Source organism: Sorex araneus, chromosome 6 (assembly GCF_027595985.1).
Source record: "Sorex araneus isolate mSorAra2 chromosome 6, mSorAra2.pri, whole genome shotgun sequence".
In the NCBI taxonomy this organism is placed as follows: Eukaryota; Metazoa; Chordata; class Mammalia; order Eulipotyphla; family Soricidae; genus Sorex; species Sorex araneus.
Genome location: NC_073307.1, coordinates 65681490 through 65691104, shown reverse-complemented (window position 1 = coordinate 65691104; position 9615 = coordinate 65681490).

Here is a 9615-nt window from a genome sequence, read left to right as displayed (position 1 = left end):
GCTAATCAAATTGTACGACTGAGACTTATTCCTGAAAGCTTTGTAACTGTGCTCACGGTGATTCAATTTAAAAAAAAAAAAAGGAAGAAAAAAAGAAAAGGAAAAAAATAAAAATAAATAAATAAAATTAAATTTACATGAATAAATGCAAATCAAATCTACAAAGAGATATCATCTCACTGAGGATGGCCTCTATCAAAGAGTCTGGAGAGAAACAGTGTTGGCAGGGCTATGGTTCAGGGAACGCTCCTTCGCCGTCAGGGGGAACGAGGCCTGGTTGAACCTCCTTGGAAAGCAAGATGGAGACTTCTCAAAAGAGCAAGTGGAGAATTCCCATATGTCCCAGTGACTGCACTTCTTGGTATCTACTCCAAAACACAAAAACATTAATACAAAAGGATTTGAATTAATATTTTTAACTCACACCTATGCTCACTGCAGCACTTTGTATAAGAGCCAAGATTTAGAAACAGCCCAGCCACAGGCCAGTGGATCAAGAAGTTGTGGTATACAATAGAAAGGACTACACCATGCCATTTGCTACTGCATGGATAGAATGCTGAATTAAGTCAGTCCAAAACAAAGATAGGCACAGAATGACCTCTCTCGTGTGTGGGATTTAAAGACACATAGCAAGGGAGCAACAAACCCAGAGACATGATCCACAGAACTGATCTTTGGGGGTCGGGAGTGAATAGAATGGGAGGAGCTGGGGAGGGAAATGCATCCCTTGGTGATGGGTTTGGTGTTGAATTAATGTTTGCATGAAACTATCATCAACTGATACCTCAATTAAGATTTTTTAACTCCATTTTGCAATTTATTGAGTATAAAAATAATTGCCCTATAAATAGTGATGTACTGTAAGACAATGAAATGGCTCATTATTAAAAGAGCACTGGGATACTACGCAATTGTTAAAAAGAACACAGTAGATATGAATAGGCAAACAATATGAGTCACTTGAATTATATGGTACCAATTATCATCATCATCATTACCATCATCATCATCATCATCCCGTTGATCATCGAATTTCTCGAGCAGTCTCAGTAACGTCTCCATTCGTCTTAGCCCTGAGATTTTAGAAGACTATCTTTACTTGTCCTTTCCAATGGTGCGCATTGGAGGCTCTTCCAGGGTCAGGGGAATGAGACCCATCATTGTTACTGGTTTTGGCATATAACTACGCCATGGGGAATTTGTGAGGCTCTCCCATGTGGGCAGGAAACTCTCAGTAGCTTGCCAGGCTCTCCCAGAGGAAGAACTAGGCTATAAGATGTATCAATAGGGCTGGAGCAATAGCACAGTGGATAGGGCATTTGCCTTACACACGACCAACCCAGGTTCGATTCCCAGCATCCCATATGGTGCCCTGAGCACGGCCAGGGGTAATTCCCAAGCGTAGAGCCAGGAGTAACTCCTGTGCATCACCGGGTGTGACCCAAAAAGAAAAAAAAAAGATGTACCAATAAATGGTACCAATTACGTGAAAATAAAATCTGAAGGGCCCACGAACACAGGAAAGAGACATGAGAATAGCTAATGTCGGGGCTGGAGTGATAGCACAGCGCGTAGGGCGTTTGCCTTGCACGCGGCCGACCCGGGTTCAAATCCCAGCATCCCATATGGTCCCCTGAGCCAGGGGTGATTCCTGAGTGCCTGAGTGCATGAGCCAGAAGTGACCCCTGTGCATTGCTGGGTGTGACCCAAAAAGCAAAAAAAAAAAAAGAATAGCTAATGTCTATAAAATATACATTAAGTGCCAGCCTCTGTCCTATGAGTTTTGCCTGACTTACATCCATACATTCTCAAGGTATGCCTGCAAGCTATTGAATATTTTGTTCCTTTGCTAAAAAAATTGAGGCACAAACAGGTAACATTCATCCAGTATCACACAAATATTAAATGTTGCAGCCAGAATATTGAGCACCACTATGCCTAAGGGGTGATAATAACAGAAAATTGTAGTGAGGAAGATGGCAACACACTTCTATTGGGTCTGATTCTTATGAGCATGTATTACTTTATTTTTTATTTTTTTATTTTTTTAATTCTTTTATTGATTCACCATGTGGAAAGTTACAAAGCTTTCAGGTTAAAGTCTCAGTTATACAATGCTCAAACACCCATCCCTTCACCAGTGCACATATTCCACCACCAAGAATCACGATATACCTCCCCCCTTCCCCCCACCTCCCCAGCCCCCCACCCCGCATGTGTAACTGGTAAATTTCACTTTACTTTCACTTTACTTTGATTACATTCAATATTTAAACAAAAAAAATCACTATTATTGATTTGGAGTTTCTCCCCCCTAAAGTCGATCTGCTGAAAAGAAAGCATTTGGTAATTTGTTTTCCATTGCTGAGAATGAAGAGATATGAGGTCAGGAGGCCGCACTAGCAGCAGCATAGTTTTGGATTTCTGTATTTTAGTAACTAAGTCCAGAGAAATGTCTGCCAGGAATTGCAACATTGTAAGCTTGTACCTCCAGCTACTTTATATTCCACATATGAGTGCGATCTTTCTATGTCTGTCTCTTTCTTTCTGACTCATTTCACTCAGCATGATACTTTCCATGTTGATCCACTTATATGCAAATTTCATGACTTCATGTTTTCTGACAGCTATGTAGTATTCCATTGTGTAAATATACCAGAGTTTCTTTAGCCAATCATCTGTTTTCGGGCACTCTGGTTTTTTCCATATTGTGGCTATTGTAAACAGGGCGGCAATGAACATGGAAATGCAGATGTCATCTCTACTATACCTTTTTGCCTATCCGGGATATATTCCCAGGAGTGGTATTGCTGGGTCAAATAGGAGCTCAATTTCTAACATTTTGAGAATCGTCCATATTGTTTTCCAAAAGGGCTGAACGAGTCGGCATTCCCACCAGCAGTGAAGGAGAGTCCCTTTCTCCCCACATCCACTCAACACCGGTTGCTTTTGTTTTTTGGGATGTGGGCCAGTCTCTGTGGTGTGAGATGATATCTCATTGTTGTTTTGATCTGCATCTCCCTGATAATTAGTGATGTTGAACATTTTCTCATGTGCCTCTCAGCCATTCGGATTTCTTCTTTGGAAAACTTTCTGTTCATTTCATCACGCCATTTTTTGATTGGGTTGGCAGTTTTCTTCTTGTGGAGTTCAACCAGTGCATTGTTTACCCTTGTTATCAACCCTTTATCGGATGGGTACTGCATAAATATCCTTTCCCATTCGGTAGATTGTCTTTGTATTTTGGTCACTGTTTCTTTTGAGTTGCAGAAGCTTCTTAGTTTGACATAGTCCCATTTATTTATCTTTGTTTTCACTTGCTTGGCCAGTGGCGTGTCAGCTTTGAAGATACCTTTGGCTTCAATGTCGTGGAGGGTTTTGCCGACCTTATCTTCAATGTACCTTAGGGATTCTGGTCTGATGTTGAGGTTTTTAATCCATTTTGATCTGATTTTTGTACATGGTGATAGATGGAGGTCTAAGCCCATTTTTTTGCATGTAGCTGTCCAGTTTTGCCAGCACAATTTGTTAAACATGCTTTCCTTGCTCCACTTCACATTTCTTGCTCCCTTATCAAAGATTAGATGATCATATATTTGGGGGTGTATGTCAGAGTATTTAACCCTATTCCATTGGTCTGCAGCTCTGCCTTTGTTCCAATACCATGCTGTTTTAATGACTACCGCTTTGTAGTAGAGTTGGAAGTTGGGGAGGTTGATTCCTCACATTTTCTTTTTCCCAAGGATTGCTTTAGCTATTCGTGGGGGCTTATTGTTCCATATGAATTTCAGGAGCGCTTGCTCCATTTCTTTGAAGAATGTCAACGGTATCCCTATAGGGATCGCATTGAATTTGTACAATGCTTTGGGGAGAATTGCCATTTTGACAATATTAATTCTTCCAATCCATGAGCAGGGGATGTCTTTCCATTTCCTTGTGTCCTCTTTTATTTCCTGAAGTAGTGTTTTATAGTTTTCATTATATAAGTCCTTTACCTCCTTTGTTAAGCTGATTCCGAGGTACTTGATTTTTTGAGGCGCAATTGTGAACGGGATTGCTTTTCTCAGGTCACTTTCTTCTCTCTCATTATTTGCATATAGGAAAGCAATGGACTTTTGGGTATTGATTCTATAGCCTGCAACTTTACTATACGAGTCTATTGTTTCTAAGGAGTTTCTTGGTAGAGGTTTTAGGGTTCTCTAGGTATAGTATCATATCATCTGCGAATAGTGAGAGCTTGATTTCTTCCTTTCCTACCTGAATGCCCTTAAGATCTTTTTCTTGCCTAATCGCTATTGCAAGTACTTCCAGTACTATATTGAACAGAAGTGGAGAGAGTGGGCATCCTTGTCTCGTCCCTGTTCTCAGAGGGAAGGCTCTTAGTTTTTACCCATTGAGGACAATGCTTGCCATAGGCTTGTGATAAATGGCTTTGACTATATTGAGGAAGGTCCCTTCTATACCCATTTTGGCGAGTGTTTTCATCATAAACGGATGCTGGATCTTGTCAAATGCTTTCTCTGCATCTACTGCTATGATTTTATGATTTTTATCTTTTCTTTTGTTGATATGATGGATTATGTTGATTGATTTCCGGATGTTAAACCATCCTTGCATCCCCGGGATGAATCCCACTTGGTCGTGGTGTATGATCTTTTTGATGAGTTGTTGAATTCTATTTGCTAATATTTTGTTGAGGATCTTCGCATCTGTGTTCATCAGGGATATTGGCCTGTAGTTTTCTTTTTTTGTGGTGTCTTTGTTTGCTTTTGGTATTAGGGAGATATGAGCCTCATAGAAACTGTTTGGGAGGGTTTCTGTTTCTTCAATTTCCTGGAAAAGCTTGAGAAGGACTGGCAAAAGGTCCTCTTTAAATGTTTGGAAGAACTCGCTAGTGAATCCGTCTGGACCAGGGCTTTTGTTTTTGGGAAGACTTGATTACCATTTCAATTTCCTTGATGTTAATTGGACTATTCAGGTACTCCAGGTCTTCTTGGTTCAGCCTTGGGAGATTATAGGAGTCGAGGAATTTATCCATTTCTTCTAGGTTCTCTTGTTTCGTGGCATAGAGATTTTCAAAGTAGTCTCTGATGATCTTTTGAATTTCATTGGTTTCTGTTGTGATGTCCCCTTTTCATTTCTGATTCGGCTTATAAGGTTTCTCTCTCTCTCTTTCTTTGTGAGTCTTGCTAGTGGTTTATCAATCTTGTTTATTTTCTCGAAGAACCAGCTCTTGGTTTCATTGATCGTTCAGATTGTCTTTTGGGTTTCCGTGTTGTTAATTTCTGCTCTAAGTTTTATTATCTCTTTCCTTCTGCCTGGTTTGGGCTCCTTTTGTTGGTCCTTTTCTAAGGTCTTGAGCTGTGAAGTCAAGTTATTTATGTGGGCCCTTTCTTCCTTCCTGAGATATGCTTGCAGAGCTATAAATTTTCCCCTTAAAACAGCTTTAGCTGCGTCCCACAGGTTCTGGTAGCTCGTGTCTTCATTCTCATTTGTTTCCAGGTACCTTTTGATTTCTTCCTTGATTTCCTTCCTGACCCACTCATTGTTCAATATTGAGCTATTTAATTTCCAGGTGTTTGATTTGGTTTTCTGCATCTGTCCACGATTAAGTTTTATCTTCAGTGCATCATGGTCTGAAAAGATAGCTGGTACAATGTCTATCTTTTTGATTCTGTTGAGATATGCTGTGTGGCCTAGTGCATGGTCTATTCTGGAAAATGTTCCATGTGCACTGGAAAAGAATGTGTATTCCTTTTTGGGGGGATATAAAGCCCTGTATAGATCTATTAGTCCTCTCTCTTCTATTTCTTCCTTCAAAGCCAGTATTTCCTTGGTGAGTTTTAATCTTCTTGATCTGTCCAGAGGAAACAGTGCGGTGTTGAAGTCTCCAACTACTATTGTGTTGCTCGAGATGTCCTTCTTAAAGTCTCTTAGCAGCTGTTGTAGGTATTTAGCTGGTCCCTCATTGGGTGCGTAGACATTTAGGAGTGTGATTTCTTCCTGATGTACACATCCCGTGATTAATAAAAAGTGGCCTTCACTATCCCTTCTAATCTTTTTCAACCTGAAGTCTATTTTGTCCGATACTAGTAACGCCACCCCAGCTTTCTTGAGGGAGTTGTTTGCTTGCAGGATTGTTTTCCATCCTTTGACTTTGAGTCTGTGTTTGTTCTGGCTATTCAGATGTGTTTCTTGCAGGCAGCAGAATGTTGGGTTCAGTCTTTGAATCCATTTTGCCAGTCTGTGTCTCTTAATTGGTGAATTCAGACCATTGACATTAAGAGAGATTATTGTTATGGGATTTTGTGCCATCTTTGTGCAAGGGTTTGTTGTGCTTGTAGGGGTTGTTCTTGTCTTACAATAGCCCCTTTAGTGCTTCTTTTAGGTTTGGTTTTGAGTCTATGAAGTTCCTGAGCTGTTGCTTATCCCCAAAGTAGTGTACGATTCCTTCTAGTTTGAATGAGAGTTTAGCCGGATAAAGTATTCTTGGTGAAGTGTTGATTTCATTGAGTTTTTTCACTATATCCCACCATTGCCTTTGAGCTTGGAGGGTTTCCTCTGATAGATCTGCTGTGAGTCTAAGGGGAGCTCCTTTTGGAGCAATTTCCTTCTTGGACCTTGCTTCTTGCAGTAGAGTGTCTCTCTGAGCGATGTCCATCATTGTAACTATGATATGTCTTGGGGTTTTTCTATTAGGATCTCTTTTAGCTGGCACTCTTCGGGCGCCTTGAATCTGGATGCCCGCATTGTCCAGCTGTGGGAAGTTTTCCGCAATGATTTGTTTGACTGTGTCTTTTTCGTTGGGGTGGGTTCCCTGTGGTTCTGGTAGTCCAATGATTCTAATGTTGTTCCTCTTGAAATCATCCCCTAGGACTCTGATTCTGGCTAGAGCTATTTTGAGGTCTCTTGCCATGGTTTGTTGTTGCCTGTAGGCCTCTTGCAGCTCATCTTCAAGCATACTGATTCTGATCTGTCTTCGGCTGCAGTCATCCTATTGTTGAGGGCAGCCAGAGAGTTTTTGATTTCATGTACCGAATCCTTCATTTCTTTTTGAAGGTTTTTTATTTCTGCTCTCATTTCTTCCCGTATTTTTGTTGGCTGTCTGTTGTATTGTTTCTGCCAGGTCTTCCTTGAAGTTGTCCATCTTTGCATTGAGTTCATTGAACATGTTGAGGATTTCAACTCTGAATTCTTTCTCAGAGAGGTCAAGTTTGTAGGAAATGCCCCTTGAGGTTTCCGGACTCCTTGGATCATCCTCTGCTTGCACTGGGGATTTTCGCTGTTTCTTCATGTTGTTGTTGTGGTATGAAAGAGGGCCCTTGAAGATGAGTATCCCTGTTTCCTTTTGTTGCGAAAAAGGATTGTGGATAGGCTCAGTTAATAGTGGTTGCCTTTTTACTTGTAGAACCTGGTCTCCTACTGAGATGTTTCCTTCAATTCTTACGTGAAGTCTTTTGTTTTATTGTCCTACTGCTTGCGAATAGCTAGGATGTTAGTCCTGGATAGGACGTTGAGGGAACTATCTGCCGCCACGTGAGCTTTGGCTGCCGGTAATGAGGCCACGCCCACTTTCCTTAGGCCACGCCCCCTGACGATTAGGCCACGCCCCTTCCCCCACAACCCGGCAGCGGTCAACGGGGGGCCGGCAGTCCGGAGGAGAGGGAAGCGTGGGGTGCTCAGGGCCGCGGAGCAGGCTGGGTCCGGTATTACATTTTTTTTGTACTACATTTTTAATGACTTCTTGGGATTTGGAGGATAAATGCCAAAGAAAGGTAGTAAAACCATATTCATACACTACAGCATTAAACAGGACTGAATTTTAAAAACTTTTGAGGTTTCTACAGAGAAAAAAATAGAGATCAATAGAATTTAATGCAGTAGACGAGAAACAGACCTTCCGCGCCTATTGACTGTGATCCTGAGGTCTCCTAACCCATTTTGGCACCAGAGCGGATGCTTGCAGCCATCCATTTTGACTGTGAACTGAGCTACAACCTCGTGCAGCCCAGGGAGGGATTTTTTTCCCTCTCCACCCCATTTTTCTGAGCGAACATGGCAGCAGCGGTAGCAGCCACGTGGTAAGAGCCACCCTCTACGACCCCTCTACCAGGAGGTAGGACTTTCTTTAGTGACGTAGCCTGTAGGTGGTCCTGGGGGGGGGGCGTTCCCGGCGCGCCTTCCGCCCAGAGATGAACCGGGAGCCGCGGCACAAGAAACAGACCCTCCGTGCCTATTGACTGTGATCCTGAGGTCTCCTAACCCATTTTGGCACCAGAGCAGATGCTTGCAGCCATCCATTTTGACTCTGAACTGAGCTAAAATATTAGAAACCAAAAACCGCGCGGCCGCGACTTAAAGTCTTCACTCTTAGCAATGAAGAGAAATTATTAGATGATGCCTATTCAGCAGGCCTGATTGTTGGGGAAAATTTCCAATCAATAATAGTGAGTTCTGTATGGAAATATGGAATGTACTCAATATATATAGAGAATAATGGGAATATCATTAACTACTTAGATGGGGGGTGGGGTGGAGGGGGGTGTATTGGGGTTCTTGGTGGTGGAACGGGTGCACTGGTGAAGGGATGGTGGATTAATCAGTATTTGACTGTGACTTAAACCTGAAAGCTTTGTATTTCTTTCTTTTTTTCACAGTGGTTCAATAAAATATTTCTTTAAAAAAAAAGAAAATAAAAAGAAAAAATACAAAAAAAATAATGCAGTATATGTCAAAACGCAGGATAATACTTCTTTTTAAAAAAATTTATTCTTTTATTGAATCACCATGCAGATCAAAACAACAATGAGATATCATCTCACACCACAGAGACTGGCCCACATCCCCAAAAACAAAAGCAACTGGTGTTGGCGTGGATGTGGGGAGAAAGGGACTCTCCTTCACTGCTGGTGGGAATGCCGACTCGTTCAGCCCTTTTGGAAAACAATATGGACGATTCTCAAAAAGTTAGAAATTGAGCTCCTATTTGACCTAGCAATACCACTCCTGGGAATATATCCCGGATAGGCAAAAAGGTATAGTAGAGATGACATCTGCATTTCCATGTTCATTGCCGCTCTGTTTACAATAGCCACAATATGGAAAAAACCAGAGTGCCTGAAAACAGATGATTGGCTAAAGAAACTCTGGTATATTTACACAATGGAATACTACATAGCTGTCAGAAAACATGAAGTCATGAAATTTGCATATAAGTGGATCAACATGGAAAGTATCATGCTGAGTGAAATGAGTCAGAAAGAAAGAGACAGACATAGAAAGATCGTACTCATATGTGGAATATAAAGTAGCTGAAAGGTACAAGCTTACAATGTTGTGATTCCTGGCAGACATTTCACTAGACTTAGTTACTAAAATACAAAAATCCAAAACTATGCTGCTGCTAGTGCGGTCTCCGAACCTCATATCTCTTCATTCTCAGCAATGGAAAACAAATTACCAAATGCTTTCTTTTCAGCAGATCGACTTTAGGGGGGAGAAACTCCAAATCAATAATAGTGATTTTTTTATTGAAATATTGAATGTAATCAAAGTAAAGTGAAAGTAAAGTGAAATTTACCAGTTATACATGCGGGGTGGGGGGCTGGGGAG